The sequence below is a fragment of the Bos taurus genome, chromosome 28 (genome assembly GCF_002263795.3).
Source record: "Bos taurus isolate L1 Dominette 01449 registration number 42190680 breed Hereford chromosome 28, ARS-UCD2.0, whole genome shotgun sequence".
Taxonomy (NCBI): domain Eukaryota; kingdom Metazoa; phylum Chordata; class Mammalia; order Artiodactyla; family Bovidae; genus Bos; species Bos taurus.
The window spans coordinates 34,524,533-34,543,013 of NC_037355.1; the positions used below are offsets into that span (position 1 = coordinate 34,524,533).

The 18,481-nt window shown below is 49.2% G+C and overlaps 1 long non-coding RNA gene across 1 annotated transcript; it reads right to left on the reverse strand.

The window, feature by feature from the left end:
* Positions 1-654: 654 nt before the first annotated feature.
* LOC132342141 (uncharacterized) lies at positions 655-8,896 on the reverse strand. The gene is made up of 2 exons (XR_009493266.1): positions 6,845-8,896; positions 655-3,415 (listed from the first exon to the last, which is right to left on the reverse strand). It is a non-coding gene; the product is annotated as an uncharacterized lncRNA (long non-coding RNA).
* Between the last annotated feature and the right edge of the window lie 9,585 nt (positions 8,897-18,481).

An 18,481-nucleotide genomic window follows, 5' to 3' on the forward strand; every position in this document is an offset into this window, starting at 1 on the left:
TTTTAAATATCCATTTATAGTTATGTCTCCTAGACCACCAGCTTCCTGAAGGCAGAATTATGTCTTATTCATCTTTCTATCTTCCACTCCCGCCCAGTGAAATGAATGGATGAATGGACGGAGAAAAGTCCCCAGATAGGCCCAGCAGAGGGCAAAGTTTCGGACAAGATTATGCCTAAAAATGAGTGACAAGTAGAGCTGGTATCTGAAAAAGGCCTTACTTGGAGCTGAATAATCACTAACTTCTTGATTTGGGTCCTTAAACCATGAGTATTTATGAAAATGATGTTTTTAGGAAAAGTACGTTATTTAGTATCTAGCAGTAAAGGGGCTTTTGTCCGTAATAACTGAAAAACAAAATGCCAGTATATAACACAGACAAAGGGATCAAGCAAATAAGATGTTGACAGTCTGGGGAATTTGGGTGAAGGGTATTTGGGAATTCTTTGTAAATGTCTTGCAAATGTTCAGTAAAGTCTGAATTCTATATCAAAATCAAAAGTAAAAAAATAAAGTTTTTTTTCATGAAAAATTAAAATTAAAAAAGCCCTTCTGTTTCCTTCTCAGCATCTCCACTTCCAAATATTCTATCACAAAGATGAATGAAATTAAACAACAAAATAAAAAATAAATAAATAAATAAACAACAAAATAAAGCACGCATAGACCATTATTTTTCTTCCTAGCGTCACACACGTTCATTCTAAGCATTGCAATCTTCCAAATCACTCAAATCTATCACATCCTTGCAACCCCTGAAGACTGCTGTGAGGGGATGATGTAACCATTTTACAGAGGAGAAGACAGAACCTGGGAGAGCCAAGAACGTGGCTTAAATCTTGAGATCTGAGATAATAAATCACAGGCTTAGTTCTGGAAAGCACTCCGAGATACATTGTCCCACACTATGCCTTCAGATTGATAAGGTACTAAATCTCAAAGGGCCATCTCATCACAGCTTACCCATTTTCTGATTTGTTATTTCAAGTACCTTGGGATACGAGACATCAGCAATCAGGTACGCTCCAGTAATCAGCAGCAAATAGTTCTGTCTCTGAAGTTTTAGCAGTTTGCCAAATGTCTCCTGATCTGGCCACCTCAATATAAATTGTGCTAAAATATTATTTTATGAATATACAGGATCCAATAACAAATAGTATCTTTTCGTGAAATTAATTTCAATTTATCCTTAACTAATACTAAATTGCTATGGAATTACATATTACATACACATTACTACAGAAAGAAGTTCATCATGATTAATGTTATTACAGTGAACACCAAAGGAATTAATAATGATTTGCAGTTATTATAAAGTGGTACTGGTGTAGGAAAAAAAAGGTTAAGTCTAATTAAATTCTGGCAACCACTTTAGGGCTCTGTAGCAATGAGGATGCTGGGATTTATGTTAATTAATTCTATATGAAAGGTTGCTGAAGTGTTTTAATATAATTCAAAGAGCCATGATTTTACTACCAGCGCGTGTTTCGATTTTTTTTCCCCACAATGACCTCTTGGCATGGGTCAGGTGTTAAATTCTTGGGAACCACCAGGTGTTAGGAGGCTATGGGTTTCTTCTCCTGATCTCAGGTAGCCATACCTGGAGGTGAGACCAGTGACTCTGGGGAATGGCATGGGCTGGAAAATGGGTGACCTTTCTTGGGAAATGGCTCTTGGGGTTCCTGAGTATCTTTCTGGGTAAAATGCATCTCTATGCTTGCCCCTACACATGGGTGGTCTGGGTCGCCTGAACATCCTGGAAGGGTCCCACCTGCCCCAAAACAGGACTCGGGTAACACAGTGCCTGATCTACTAGAAGCAAAGACAGCGAAAACTCAAAACGTCAATATCAAGAAGAAAAGGTTCGATGCACGATACTGGATGCTTGGGGCTGGTGCCCTGGGATGACCCAGAGGGATGGTACGGGGAGGGAGGAGGGAGGAGGGTTCAGGATGGGGAACACGTGTATACCTGTGGCGGATTCATGTTGATATATGGCAAAACCAATACAGTATTGTAAATTTAAAAAATAAAATTTAAAAAAAGAAAAAAAAATGCAGTCCACATAGTGAGTTCTGGGTTTGGGAGAATCTGAAGATTCCATTTCCTCAGGGTTCTGTGGCTTATTTCCTTTGTAACTTGGGGCAAGTCATTTAAATTCTGAGTCTGAATTTCCTCAGACTTCACAGTATTGTTTTCAGGATTAAATCAGAAAATGAATAAGAAGGAGAGGTGGGAAACTCTGAAAGCTAAACAATTAAGGAGCTTATTCACAACCCTCCCCTGGGCGATGTTCCACAGACACTCATCTAATTCCTACACCTAGCCTTCCACGCTCTTCAAAGAGGGGAATGAACCTTAAATTTAAATATTGTTCCTGTCTCATGCCACACAGAAATATTTAATCTTACATTTCAGATAGTGATGTTCAGTGGGAACTTGTTTTCATTAAAGTAGATGTTAAATCACAACTTTTAAAATTAGTCAGAGAACACAAGTTAGTAACCCTGATTGTCTTGTGTATGCAAGCCAAGGGCATAGCTGAATGCTTGGCACAGAATAAAAGTTCAAATAACATTAATTCAAATAAATAAATTTTGAGTTGAAAGAAAGGATGGATGATGGATGGGTGGGCATCCTGATTTCTCTTACCCAATATAGACAGCATTTGTGATCATTCAGTCAGGGTCAAATCTGAATCCTGGTCATGATTTCAGCGCTCACTCTCCCAGTCTTGTGGGCATTGGTGGGAGCAGGTCAGGCTTTGGCAGATTTGTCCTCAACATTCCTGCTCCTGATCACCGTTCTGGCACCTCAGTGCCTCCCGGCACCCAGCAACTCCTCACCCTCCAATGTCCATTTCTAAGGCCTTCTTTGGAGATGGCCCATAAGCACACATGATCTCCATCCTCAATGTGGATCAATTCTCCTTGTGGATCTACCATCCACAATGATCTCCCCCTCCTGTGGGTCCACAGAAATCGAAAAGTTTAGCCCAGAGGGTCTCAAACTTAAGAGATGTGAGAATTGCCTGGAGTTCTTGTTAAAATACAAATTGTTGGGTCCCACCCTCAGAATTTGGGCTGATGCTTGCAAATTTGCATTTTAACAAATTTCCAGGTGATGCTGTTGCTGTTGGTCCAGGGACCACACTTGGAGAAGCTCAGGTTGAGTCCATCAGTCCTATAGAACTTACCACAACATTTCCTTAAAAAAAAAAAAGGTTATTTTGAGTCAGGAGTTTGTTGAACACTGACATGGTTCCTCCTTTCTGCCTTCTAGCAGGGAATCCAAGACGGTAGCATTACCAGCACCCTTACCTTCCAGAAGAGGAAGCTGGCTCTTGGAGAAGGAGCAGCACAATGGAGGTTGTGGGGTCCAGATCGTCTCCCGCGACCTTGGGCTGGCAGTCAGGCTGGAAAGGCAATTGTCGCAAAAAAGCCATGTGTTTCTTCTGGAAACAGACTCATACAGTGAAATACACATGCTGGGAGCCCCACAGTGTCTCCCCAGTAGTGGGTGGTCACTGACGGTTGATTGATTAAGGGTCAGTATGGAAGGGATCCCGGGAGGAAGAGTCTAGCCTGGGTCACCTGACCTGGTCTGTGACCCTTGGGAAGCCAATTAACCTCTCTGGGCTTCTCAGGTCATCTTGCCCCGGGTTCTCACCCTCTTCCCCCTCTAACATCCACGCACCTTCAAGTCTGAGTCTGCAGTGCCCTGAGTGTCTGAGAACCCAGTGAAGTGGCTTTCCTGGTGGTGTCATGCCCTCTGCGCCACCCAGAACAGTGGGACAGAGGACCAGGGCTGCCACTGTGGCCCACTGCCAACCCTCAGCACCCGGGGCATCTAATTGATCCTCCTGTGGTCTTTTAGGGCCAAGGAGGAAGTTACCAGAAGCCAGAAATGCAGACAACCAGTTCCTGATGAAAAGGAAACCTATTGTGTGGAAGTTATTTGAAAAAAAAAGCCACCGTGACTCCTCCAGCGAATGCCACGTTTCAGGGCTGTGTCATCAGCCCCGAATCCATTCTGAATCCATTAGCAGCCTGAGTGCTGGCACTAAGGCCCCCAGACTCCTTGGAACCTCGAAAGTGATTCCCTGTGGAGCTGACTCAGCCCTTTATCCTCTCAGAAGTAGAGAAATTGGATTCCAAGCCACAGAGGATGGCAGGTCAGCATCCAGAAGGCTGGAGAGACCAAGGGCTTCTGCCAAAGAGAAGGACAGCCCAGAGTTCCTGGCTAGAGCAAGAGTGGGACAGAGGAGAGAGAGGGAGGGGGGAAGGGAGGGAGTAGGGGCTGGGGGCAGAGATAGAGGGATGGAGGAAGAGAGGGGGCAGGGAGGGAGAAGGAAGAATTGCTTGATTTCCCGCAGCTCCACAGCAGGTGCTGTGAATGCCATGTCATTAATTCTAACAACAAGTTTTTAAGGTTGGTATTATTATCCCCATTTTATAGTTGTCATAACTGAGGCTCAGACCATGGAGTGATTTATGTAGCTCAGGCAATATACGACATAAATCCAGATTCAGATTTCAAATCTTGAAGGCCAAGCCTGATTCATCGCCCTACACAGTGCTTTGGGGTTGGCTGCCAAGAAGGCTGGGGAAGAGAGGAGAGAGAGGTGCTCTGGCAAGTGGTGGTGGAAGGTGTCTCCCAGACACCGAGTTAAGACTCACCAGACCCGAGCCCAGGAATACCTGGTCCCTATAGAGAAAGATAATCAACAGACCTTACAAAGTCTTCTGTGGCTGCTGGAGTGAAGGACGGATATGCTATGTGCCCACTGGGCTCACGGCTAACCCACCAGTGGTAAAGTTGCCATAGGCTCAGGGGCACTGGTGGATCACTCTCATCTTCCAGACCTCTAATGGAAAAGCCCCTGCTCTCCGGGAAGCCTGGCTGATTCTCCGACTCCCCAAGTTGACCCCCAAGGTGCAGGGAGCCCTGCTAGTCAGTCTAGTCCTTGGACCCATCTTCAACGATTCACAACTATAATGAAGTGTGATAATTCTCTACCTGACTATGCGCGTCCTAGAGGGAGGATTCTCTCTTTCTCAACTCCACATCCTCTTTACCCCTGGGCTGATGAGCACAAGATGTAACAGAAAGAGATTAGATCATAGCTGTCCAGTAGAATTTTCTGCACCGTCCAATGTGGCAGCCACTAGCCACGTGTGGCAAGTGGGCATTTGATGCCTTACGTTGCTAGCGCAAATGAGGAAGTGGCCTTTTCATTTTACTTTATTTCAACTAATTTACATTCAATAGCTCTAGGATTATACGCTCCATAAATAAATGTTGGGTAGAAGAGAAAGTGGAGAAGAAAGAGAAAAGGGACGAGAAGAAAAGGAAGAAGACAATGAGGATGAAGAAAATGCATCCAGAACAAGAAAGGAGGGTAGGAGGGAAAGAAGAAAGGAGAGACAGAGGGAGGGAGGAGAAAATGTTGATTACGAGTCCTATCAGACAATATCAAGGGAAGCTGCAGGTGTCTGGCTGACATTTGAGCACTTAGCCAGTTTGCCTTAGAGTAAAGGAGAAACACAGGCCAGCCTTGCCCACCCAAAGCTCTCTTCACCCTTGGTTAAGCTCCCGACAAAGCCTAAGTTTCTGGATTTGAAAGAACATCCAGTACTGATCATCCTCCAAAGCCTCAAAATTTAGAACCATAAACTCAAGAGTGTCAGACAGAAAGGGCTTCCGGATCTCAGCCGACCTACCCTCCTTGCTGCCCAGAGAGGAACTGAGCCCAAAGGCAGGCGAGAGACGGGACTGAGAGAGGTGAGACCTGCCCGATGTCAGGTGAGGACCTGTACACTCCTGCCCCGCCCCCACACCCCTCCCCCACATCCCTTCCCCGCTCTGCCTCCATCTCCACATTAGCAATATATTTCCAGGACACTCTAATGAAGTACATCTTGAGTCTCCTTTTCACGGCTAATGAGGAGACAACAAGAATTTGACTAATACCAGTACAATTACTGGAGCAGTGAAGCGAGGGCCTCTGATTAGACGTGATAATTTGCAAGGCTGGGCTCTTCACATTAAGTTTGCAAACAGTTTAAAAATCACTTCCTCTATTTATCCAGCTAATCCCTGTTTAATGACTCCAGACCCAAGAAAAAGAAAGGGGAAATGTCTCTTTAAAAATTAATAAATAAATTAATTAAAACACTAACAATCGCAGCTTTATTTGCCCAGACAGGAGACATGGCAGGAGTGTGACTCGATTGCCGTCTTTTCAGACTCAGCCAAGATTTCATAGCTCCGAAGGACTTTTCTACCCTCGAAACCTTGGTCCTTGCATTCCCTGCAGCTGCTAACCCAGCCTAGGCTCCCCCTCATAGGACGGCTTGTCCAGCAGAGAAAGGTCACGTCCCTGGTGATTGCGTCTAATGGCCTGATTTGGGGACTTCTTTGGCAGCCACCAGTTTCCGAATACCATTGAAAGGATGGACACAGGTGAAATTCCATGGTAGCAGAGGCCTCTTTGTAATCTTACCAAAGTGTGGTCCTGGGCCCGGCGGCAGGGGCATCACCTGCGAGCTTGTTACAAATGCAGGACCTTGGGCCCCATCCAGACCTGCCGCTTGGAATCTGCCTTTTCCCAAGCTCCCAGATGACATGTGTGCGCGCTGACATATGAGAAGCACTGCTTTATGACATATCATTTGCCTGACTGGAAGGGTGACCTAGAGCCACGTGGCTTTGTGGATTTCCATACTATTGATTCCGCGAATCTGTGCTTGTCAGGGTGCATTCCGCAGAGATTTATAGCAAGGATTATGCAAAAAAGAAAAGTGCATTTGGGAAATGCTAGGTTAAACTAAATTTAACTTACTTGTTTACTGCACGTTTTACAGCATCTTTATAATACAAGTAAAGCATGCTGATGTCCAGGGAGTCTGTTTGCAATGTTTCCCAAACTCGGTTGAGGGTAGAACCCCTCCTGGTGAGTGTGGAGCACCGCAGTTTTCAAGAGCAACGAGAGACAGAGGAACATTCTGTAAGACGTGTGTGGTTCTCTGATCCCAGCCACAGGGCTTCTCCTCTGCAACAAAGGTAACATCCAGGAAAGGAAAGCAAGGGCCTCTGTGGCTGTATCCAAAAACTTCTTTCTCTCATCAATTGCTTTCAGCACTCTCGCGCTCAAGCAGAAAAACCCACCCAAAGTATCAAATAGTTAAGACCATCAAATCCAGGCTTTTGGACAAGGCAAAGGATCAGAGAGTGGGAGCTGGAGGATACGAGCCTCCTTTCTATAATAATTCGCCTTAGAGGTGATGGCATTCATACTCTTTCTCCTCCAGTTCTTGTTGAACTAAGAACTATTACTATGATCTGTGACTTTCCCACTGTGTCAAGAGCATGCTGAGCTTAGTCCATCAAAACTCCACGAGGCCCTGTAAGTGGCCACTCTCACAGGCCCATTTCACAGATGAAGAAACTGAAGCCCACCCAGGTTGCCTGGCTTATTCAAGCCGAGCCAGCCAGGATTCAAAGTCAAGCTGACCCACCAGATCCTGTGCAGAGGGTACGCAAAGTTAGGTAAGGAAATTCTAATCAACACGCACAAGCTCCTGCACACTCAAGTACATGACCTTAGCCTCCAAACACTTCCATGCAAAGTTAAATTCAGGCTTGCATTCATGTGCGATTATACATCTACATATATAGGACAACACTGTAATGAGATTTCTTGTGCCTGCAAAACTTGGAAATCATGGAATTAGGAAGAACTTGGTACGGTTTCCAAAAGAGAATTTCATCTTCTCCTCATAATGCCCAGAGAGTAAAACAAAGCAGGCCTTATAGCCCCACTTTATGGGTGGGCAAGCTGAGACCAAAAGGAGGAAGTGATTCCTCTGAGATCTCATGTTTGCCAGAAGTGACCCAGCAGGAATTTGGTGTGCCCTTAAGTTTCCCTGGGGCCTGAACCCACACTCGGACCACCAGCAGAGGTAGCTGCCCACCACAGGCTGTTTTCCACCTCCAAGTGCCAAAGGAATTTCAAGACCACTCAGGACCTGTGGATCTTACAAACTGCATCTCTCTGGAGAACACAAAAGCCTCAACATCAAGCTATCATGGGGTGAAGACTGTAGGTCTATGTGCTTGAGGCTTGACTGCCATACACACACGTATACACACACGTGTGTGTATGTAAACATATGTGTACACGTGCACATACATGCGTACACAGTACACATGCATGCATGCACGCACATATACAAGATATACAATACACACAAACATATACAGAATATGCACACACACACATATACATAATATATATATATGTATACACACATAATACACACATGCCCACACACACACACATGCACTGTGCACAATACACACAGGCACAAATACATGCATACACATATGTACAGATACGCATGCACACATGCACAATATGCAAATGTACACACATCACTGACTCAAGGGACGTGAGTTTGAGTGAACTCCGGGAGTTGGTGATGGACAGGGAGTCCTGGAATGCTGCGATTCAGTTCAGTTCAGATCAGTCACTCAGTCGTGTCCGACTCTTTGCGACCCCATGAATCGCAGCACGCCAGGCCTCCCAGTCCATCACCAACTCCTGGAGTTCACTCAAACTCATGTCCATTGAGTCAGTGATGCCATCCAGCCATCTCATCCTCTGTCGTCCCCTTCTCCTCCTGCCCCCAATCCCTCCCAGCATCAGAGTCTTTTCCAATGAGTCAGCCCTTCGCATGAGGTGGCCAAAGTACTGGAGTTTCAGCTTTAGCATCATTCCCTCCAAAGACATCCCAGGGCTGATCTCCTTCAGAATGGACTGGTTGGATCTCCTTGCAGTCCAAGGGACTCTCAAGAGTCTTCTCCAACACCACAGTTCAAAAGCATCAATTCTTTGGCTGCGATTCATGGGGTCACAAAGAGTCAGACACGACTGAGCGACTGAACTGACTGACTGACTGATATGCACTATACACAATCCATGCATGCACATATATTGATACCTATATGCAACACACATGTATACACATACACGCACATATATGTGTGTACAGATATGCATGCACATACATGTATGCACCATACACATATAGACACATAATACATGCATGCACCCTGAGATAAAATACATACATGCACAGTTACCCCTTGTGTTTTACACTACTAGGATGTCACTTCAGCTGCCAGCTTTGCCCAGATTTCATGCACAAGCCCCTTTGCTAGTGGAGGCCGCCATAGCCAATGAACACTAATAGAAATGGGGCCTCTTGACACGTGGATGAGGAGTGAGAGAAGGCAAGACACAGTCGTCTTGAAGGAAGCCAGGAGGAAGCTTGGGAGGGAAGGCGCACAGACACTGCCAGGTCAGGAGGGTGCTGGATGGGGGCAAGCTGGGGCCTGGGCAGAGGCCCAGACTACCACCCATCCTGGGACCTGGAATCCACCCCAGTTCTGCTGCAGTTGGACTGTGAGACCTTTCCCCTTTTCCCTCCTGCCTCCCTCTGTCCATCTGTGCAGTGACTCTGTTAAGTTGTTCAGCGGCAAACTTCTGTGAGACTGACATTAAGCCTGGTAAGTGGTCAGAGGAGCCACCAAGAACTTGAAGCCTAGGAGTGCAGAGGACAGAAGTCTTACCGGGGAGCCCCCACGGACATGTCGGGGAGCATCAGGTACCCAGTAGTGACCAAGGGATGCTTCCCCTCCAGGAGTTGATGGTGCATAGCTGTGAGACCTTGACCAAGTCCCTACCCCTCTCTGGACTCCATCTGGTTCTTGAAGATGTGGGACCAGGGAACTCTATCTTCCCCAGCAGTGTGACATCACCAAGAGGAAGAATTCTAGACCCAGACTGCTCAGGGTTCAAATCCCAGACTTCATCACTTACTAGTTACCCCTTTGGGTGTGTTACTTGATTTTTCAGTTCCTTAGATTCCTCCCTGACAAAGCATGAACAGTAATACCGCCCACCTGGGAAGAAGAGACAGGACACAGGAGACCATAGCCTTAGCTGGGCTGTACAGGGGAGGGAAGACTCACCCACCTTTGGTTGGGGTCCTGGAAAACAATTTTTAAAAGCCCAGCCGGAGAATCAGCTCACTGTTTGTAGGCATCTGGGTTTTAAAACTCAAAAGCCTGAAATAATTATGGCTCAATCTCTGCTACCAGAGGACCCCGCAGGTCTCCATGGTCTGTGTGGCTGGATCTCCAGGTAACACTGTTCAGTGGAAAAAAAAAAAAAAACAGGGTGCAAAGCAAGGCACACAGAATGCTTCTGCTGGAGTAAGAAACGCAGGAGATCCAAATGTAGCCATGTAGCTGCTTATTTTGCAAATAGAAACTCTGGGTTAATAAACAAAAAACAGGGGCTGGGGGGAGTTTATTTACTGGGACCCTGAGGGCATGGTCAGAAGCACAGGGTTGGAGGTATGTACCTTTTCATTCAGTAATCACTTTGGAGTAGTATTCAAGAACATTCAAAAATAAAATGAAACAAAGCTCAAGGTACCTTAGAGTAGGCAAAGAGTTTGGGAGACTAGCCCGAACCAGCCAGCTTTTCTAATCCAGGTGGACAAGCAGACAGACAGAAAAACAGCCCGAAGGCCGCCGAAGTCCCTGAGGACTGAGGACTGGGCCAGCCAGGCAGCCAGCACCATCCCCTGCGCATCTCACCCCCCACCCCAGCCAGCCCCAGTGCAGCAGGCAGCCCTGCGCCCTCTCACCCACACCCCTGCTGGCAGGAAGCATTCCACTCCCGGATTCTTCCCGGAATGAATGCTTTCTCCAAACTCATTGCAAAACATCCTGGCTGGAGCTGCAAACGGGAATCCAGACGCACCCCCGGGAGAGAGGTAACCCGTTTCCTGAGGACATTCTGGCCTGGTGCACAAGAGGGCCTTCAGCAGGAGAGGGCAGAGCAGGCCAGGCTGCCATTTGCAGCTGGGTCCCACCTGGGACCGCGGCGGGCAAGGCTCCATGTCAAATGAGCCTGAACGGGACCGGCCGCCCGGTTTCAGGCGTTAGTGAGTGTTGAGGGGTTTGCCCAACCCCTACTCTGTATTCACTCCTTGGAGCTTGCCCAACTGAGACCTCTCGCTTTGAACAGCTTTGGGGGCTGTGCAGGGCTTGCTGAGGGAGAAAAGAGAAGGGACCCCCCTCTGGTAAGTTCCTTCAACCCCCACACCCTCACCTCACCAAGTATGGGAGGCAGGGTGTCACACAGCAGAGCCTAAGCTAGTGTCAGGGGTCTGAAATCATCACACTGCCTCCATCATCAAATCATCCCGTCTCATCCTCATCAACACACCCATCATCATCACCACCCACCGTTTCCACCATCCTCATCACTATGTCCATCAGTAACGACGTTATCCTCACCTCCTTCCACGTCTCTCATCCTCTCCATATGCCTTTGCTAATCAACCTTCGATCGGGCATGGACGTTCTTCCTAAATCACAGATAAAATCATGATCATCAATGGTTTGTAACTGCTCACTTTCCTCAGAAAAATTCCAAGTACCTTAGCACTGGTCCACTCACAGTCTGACTCCAACGTAGTGTTCCAGCCCCACCTCTACCAAGCCCACCCTGTACCCCAGCAACGCAAGGCTCAGCCCCACCACTTATGTGAGCACACCGCACCTTTCCGTCTCAATACATGTGCCTCCCTCAGCCTGTAATCCACATTCCCTTCTCTGACTCCTGATCCTAAGAACCTTTCAAATTCCCGCCTCTAGGAAGAAAAGATCAGCCTCCCCACCTGGGTCCGATCCCTGGTCCCAACTCCCACCTGAGTATCCAGTCACCTGACAATTCTAAGACTGTGGTCACCTCCCTGCCAGACAGGGAGTCCTTGTGACCCACGACTGCATTTCTCTCCTCGGTATCAGCCTTGTCACAGTTCCATCCCAGCAGTGGCCTGGGACCGGGCAGGAACCTGCAGGAAGTTTGAGAAAGAGGGGATAGGTAACAGAGTTGGCAAAAATGCGCACAGGAGAAATGAGGAAGGAATTCTAACTGTGTCTGTAACACACCCAGAGCTCAGCCCAGGTCCGAATCAGCCTCTTCGCTGGTGCCAGTCTTCAGAGGATGGGAGGTAATTCCATGGAGACAAGAGGTCTCGTCTCTCCCGGTTCCTCCTCAAACACAGCCATCCTACCCCCGTCCCACGTCATGCCTGGGGGCAGCAGAGGGGTCACAGCACCCCGAAGCCCACGCCACGGTGCTGGCTCCAACCACCCATGCTTCCCAAGCTCGTCACACATTGAGACTCTCAGCGCAGCGGGTGAATTCATTCATCCGTTCACAGACTTTTACTGTGCACTTGATAAATGCCAGGCCTTGTACTGGGGAGCGGAATTCAGCAGAGGTCAACTCAGGCTCATCCTGCATTTTTTTTTTTTTGAGTTGGATTTGAGGCTGAAGACCAGTCACCATTTCCACCACCATCACCACGATCATCACCATCACCCCCTCCAGTGCCACTCGGAGGACTTGCTGCACTCAGTACCTCCATAGGTCATTCCTCAGGAAAGGCGTCCCATCTTGCTGAAGCAGACCCTGGGAACGAGCCACTTGTCCCTGACGCTCTCAAGTCAGGAGACCAGCATTTCTGCCCTGGTCCTAGAAAAGACTGCCTAGCAGCCTGACCTTGGACAGGAGACCTCTGCACTCTCCGTAAAAGAGGAAGCCCTCCTGCCTCAAAAGCCAGTCATGTAACTTGACTTTTACACACAAGACTCCAGCCAGTGGTGCTGCTGCTGACACATCTGGGGAGGTTCTGGATCCTGGGCAGAGATGGGTGAGGGCGGCTGGCACATCCCTCCGCAGCCCTGCCCACAGGACTCTGGCCACAGCACTGGACAGGGAGGGGGCTCCAGCTGAGGGAAGAGAGGGCAGGGTGACTTCACCCTACTCTACTCCACCCAGGGTGCCCCCAACCCTCGACTTTTGCCCAGAGTGCCAGCCCATTGTGGATTCTTGATTCGGATTCTTCACTGGGCAGGGGCCTCCCCTAGAGAAGAAACTGCTTTGTGTAGGTCTCCTAATGCCCTAAACTCCTCTCTCCAGAACCTTAGGGCCCAGACAATGCCATTTAGCTGTCTTGAGTCTAATTTCAGCTCCTAACAAGGTAATCCTGCCCCACAGGGGGTCATCAAGGGACCCGGCTTTACCCGAGCCATATATGGGGAGGAGAGAGCCAGTCTAGGGATTGGAGGGACTGGTGGGCGAAGGCCATGCACACAGAGAAGAGGAAATGGAAAGACAAGTAAACTCAACTTTAAAATAATCATCCCAAAGTAGAAAAAGGTTGTGGCCGCCCTTGTTCAAGGGGAGGGGGAGTGATGCCAGGCTGCTTGGGTTTCTGAACTCAGAGTCAGGACCCTGTGGGAGCATCATCTTCCAGAAGGGAAACTGAGGCTGAGAAAGGGCGCTCTGCTGAGGGCACTCAGTGGGCATGCTGCAGGGCCAGCCGGCACCCAGGCCCCTGATGATGGATTCACTTCTGAGCAGGGCCACCCATGCTGGGCAGCCTGGCGCCTCACTTCACAGCTCAGTGCTCCTTGCAGGGCCTCCTGGGGGCAGAACTTGGGTACATCCACTGGCCATGGCAGGCTCAGGGGCACCACAAGACTTCCTGGCCCTCAGGTAGCCTGGGGACCTGGCTCCATGCTCTGAGCATGCTAACCAAGGGGACGACAGCCAGAGGCTGCAGCACCTCGCTCAGGAGTGAGAGCCAGCCAGGCCCCCAGTCCAGGCCCCTTTCCTGCCTCCTGCCCCCTCCCTGTACCACCCACTCTGTCCCTGTGTCCCCAGGCCCAGACCTCACTCACCCACCTCTGCTCATTCATTCTGTTGCCCTCTTTTTCTGCTCCCTTTGAATTTTCCTATTCTTCCTCTTTTCCTCACCCCCAATCTCTTCTGTCTTTCTAACTCTGTTTCCTCTCATTCCTTATTCCTCTTTTTCCTCTCTGTGTCTCTGTCTCTCTTTGTGCCTTTCTGTTGTGTGTGTGCATGCGTGCAGTGGATTTGTTTACCTCTCACGTGGCGTTTTAGTACAGTTGAGAACGCACTTTTCCATTTGTTACCTCATCTGCTCTTAACAACAACTCTGTAAGGAAAGCAGGGCGGAAAGGCAGAGAGATCACTTCTCTCTGTGCCCAGGGGGAAGGCAGAGGCTCAGAGAGCTCAAGAGACTTCTAAGGCCACACAGCTTTCAGGGCCACCTCCGGACAAGAGCATCAGCCAACGCCGGTGAGAGTGTCTGTGCAGGTGTGTTCTGGCCTCACCGAGCTCCCGGTGATGCCCAGCCACGTCCTTACAGCCTCTGCAAGAAGCTACTGGAGCCCTGAACCTCTCTGGGCTTGTTCTGACCCATATTCTTCCAGATCAGCCAGCCTGACTCCAGAAGGACCGCTCTGCCATCCCTAGATGACCTCAGAGGTCCTGGGACATGCCAGTGACCGTCAGCATGGTGATTCCTGGAAGCGACTCTCTGGAGACCATGCCTGGCCCTTCAGTGGTAGGAGGCAGCGGGTCCCGGGTGGGACAAGTGGACCCGTGGCTGTGTTGGAGTGGGGCCCCCAGAGAGAACAGCCCTGGGCTGGAGTGGATAGGGATCCTTTGTCCTGGGACTGGAGGAGGGCTCTGCACTCGGAGTCACAGGGGAGGTGGGCAGGCCAGCAATGCTTCCACCCAGGGAGCCGCTGCTGGCTGGACCTGTCCTAAGGGTTTCCCAGGCACCTTCAACACACCACGTCACATCTGGGCTCAACATCCCATCACCACCACTGCTGACCCATCTCTTCTGGACATGCCTTCAGGAAACCAAGAACACCACCCTCCACCCTCCGGGGACATCAACAGATACCCAAAATCTCTCACTCCCCCATGAAAGCCACTTCCAAACTGGCCTCCTCTGGGCCTCTCTCTCCCCACTCCTGCCACGTGGCTCTGTTCTGGAATTCTACACTGCCTCCTGCCTGGGCTGCTGCCCCCTGCCTTTCCCCCACGCCGCCTCCTACCGCCCACAACACCCTCCCACCTGGATGAGCACTGCGCTTCTGTTCTGTAGCCAGAGAGACCTAGACTTGAGTTCCTGTGCTACTTCTACCAGTTTGACTTTGGGCAAATTACTTACTTTCTGAGCATCTTGACATCAGTGAGCTAACTCCCTTGACTCTGTTCTCATGCTTACCAAGTGACCTGCTAATTATAATTTGACTTCCTGCTGGAATCATCTACCAGAGAAGAGTACGCTGAACTAAGGGATGAGGCTATTCTACTCAACATAACAACTGTAGCTCTTTTTGCAAATTTATTATTCGATATTCTTGTTTGCCAAAAATAGAAGAGGATGTAATGTCCGCATTAGAGGGAGAAATCTGAGAACATTCACACTAACAACAACAAAAATGACGAAGGCAGTAAAAAGATGAGTGTGTGTCGACTGAACTGCCTTCACATGCCTGGAAAGCTACTAGTGAATGAGGTTTATGTTTGCTTTTGCAGCTTTAAGATGCACATCTGGACAGATTTAAACTAAAGTAGGTAAGTACTAAATGCTAAACAACTAGGTAGTGAGCTGCCCGTGACTGGAGATATGCAAAAGGAGGCCGGGCAAACCTCGGTGGGGAATGTTGCAGAGAGCTGTCATTCTTGAGCCTTTCCTCTTCCTTTCAATTACTAACACATTCATTCAGTCACGAAGCACTAAATGACTGTTAAATCTGTCTGTCCCCGTCTATCCCCAGACACTGCTGCTGCTGCTGCTAAGTCGCTTCAGTCGTGTCCGACTCTGTGCGACCCCATGGACGGCAGCCCACCACGCTGCCCCGTCCCTGGGATTCTCCAGGCAAGAACACTGGAGTGGGTTGCCACTTCCTTCTCCCAGATACTACTCTGGGTCAAGTCACCATTTCCTTCTTCCTAGATGAAACAGCAGCTCTAGGATGATCCCATGCACCCAAGCTGGTCTTCTCCCTTTCATCCTTTCCAGCTGTGATTGTCCTAAAGCGGGAATAAGCTCATTCAATTCACCTACCACAACCCCACCCCCAGGCCCCCACTGCCCTTGGTGTAGAATCAAATTCCGTAGCACGGGGATTCGCCTGGGGATCCAAAGGTGGAGACGTCACCTTCCAGTGCGGGGCGTGTGGATTCAACCCTGGGTCAGGGAGCTGAGATCCCGTATGCCTCCCTCCTGGCCAGAAACCAAAACATAAAACAGAAGCAATATTGTAACAAATTCCATAAAGACTTTAAAGATGGTTCACATCAAAAAAAAAAAATCTATAGCATGGCCATCAAGGCCCCCTTACCTCTTCCTGACCACCTCTCCAGTGTACCGTCACCACCCACATTGGCATGTGTGATGCCCAGCCAGGGGGGACTACATGCTGCCTGCTGTTGCTGCATGCCCGCACTCCTCACTCCCCACAAGCCACCATCCAGCTTTCTGGCTTTGCAGACACCACTGTCTTTGCCTGCAACACTCTCTGTTACATGTTCCTCCTCTGTCTGACTGACTCCCATTGTCCATACCTGAGCTTCCACCTCTCCCTGGCAACCCCTCCAAGGTACCCCGTACACACCCCCAGCCCGGGCTAGGCTCCTGTAGAAGCAGCTCACAGCCCATGTCACACTGCATCCTCCCTGACTCGTACCTTTCCCTTCAAGAAGAACTCAAGGCCAGAGGCCATGCAGGCTTCACCACAATGGCCCTGCCCGCGCCTGCCGCCCACGCCTGGATCAGGTCAGTAGTGGCTGGTTTAAGACAGAAAGGAAAGAGGGCGAGGTAAGCATGGGGCAGGAGGCCAGGCAAGCAGACTGGACACTGCCCTTAATGTCCTGGCCCAATCTGGTTTTCTAGAGCTTAGTTATGAACACACAGAGAGGGAGGGCTTGTCACTAAGTTAGGGGCCCCAGAATAAATTTCTGTACTGCCACTTGGGCCGTTGGCTGCCCAGGGGGCACCATGGAACCACCTGCCAGAGACCAGGCTGAGAGGAGCCCGAAGAGCTCCTCGGGGTCTCAGGCCATGTTTCCTGTCGGCTCGAGTTAACGGTCCCCAGGTCCAGGAAGCGCCACAGCTTCCCCAGCTGCTCCTGGGCACCAAGGCCTCTGCACCATTTGGAATTCATCACAACCAGAGCCGTGTTGAGCCCCGGATCTGGCTAACATTATCTTGGAATTTTCAGGGTCTCATATGTAATGCCCAGCTGGTTCCCAGGAACCGAGGACAGAAATGCATGCCCACCCCCCTCCCCAACCTCTTGCTCTCCATGTACCCACCAAGGCAGCCAGACAGGAAAGAGAGGACGGGACAGACAGGACCCTCAGGCCACAGCTCCCCATCTGGATCCCAGCCCTGGATATCTTGGCAGGAGCCAAAAAAAAAAAAAAAAAACAAAGCCAGAATAATTGTCCAGTCCCCTCCTCAGACCCAATGCATCCATTTCTACCACAGCTACCATGAATTAGTGCTTACTTCCACTAATCACCACTAAGTTCTGTGCATCTTACACATATAAATTTATTTAATCCTTACAACAGCCCTATAGAGGCGCTTCCATCAGCCTTACTGGCAGATGAGGAAACCAAAGCACAGAGCGGTTTACTTGTCTGGAGTCCCACAGTTATATGTACAGGGCCAGGATTTAAACCCAGAGAGGCAAGCAGGCTAGATTCAGACTCAACAGCTTCCAGAATATTCTTTGAGCAATATAGCCAAAATCAAAGGCCACACTCAATGCTGAGTCCTTCAAACTTGGGCAACGAGTACCTTGGTGTCCTAGTCCTGGATGGTTTTCTCTGCAGCCTGTCTTTAGGATCATCACCTTCCTTGGTGCTAAGAACTGAAAAACGGTACTTCGAACACAAGAGGTTGAAAAGGCATTTACAGTCCAACAGACACCAGTGGAAGCCACGCTGGGGTAAAACGGAACGAAAAGATTATGAGGAAAATACAAGAATGATGAGAAAAGAAAGCAGTCGATCTGGTCCTAGCCTCGACTCCCTCTCCCACCAGTTCACAGCCCCAGCCATGCCTCTCATCCCACTGACTCTCAGGGCTTCCCTTGTTAAACGAACTAATGCATTCAGCCTCAGATTGAAAAAAGAGAAGGTAGGAAGTGCTTGGTTCAAGGCCTGGCACATAGTGGGCCCTTGACTAATATGCTTAAATCCAGATCTGAAAGCAAAAGTGAGAACAGCCCGAGTCCTTCACCCCAAGGAGGGGCTGGTGGCTTCAGAACAGACAAGAACTGATGGGCATCCACGGGGATAGAGAGCAGTGTGGAGCCCATGAAAAAATGTGTAAGCTGTGGGAGGGAGCAGACGCCCCTCCAGGGAAAAAGGCGCACAGGTCTCCTCTTGGCTTTAAGCCACCTTCCAAGGATCGTCCAAGAGCCCATTCAGCTGAGCGGTTTTATCCCGTGACAACGGAAGGGGCTCCTGCTCGGTTACTCTCCACCCACTCTT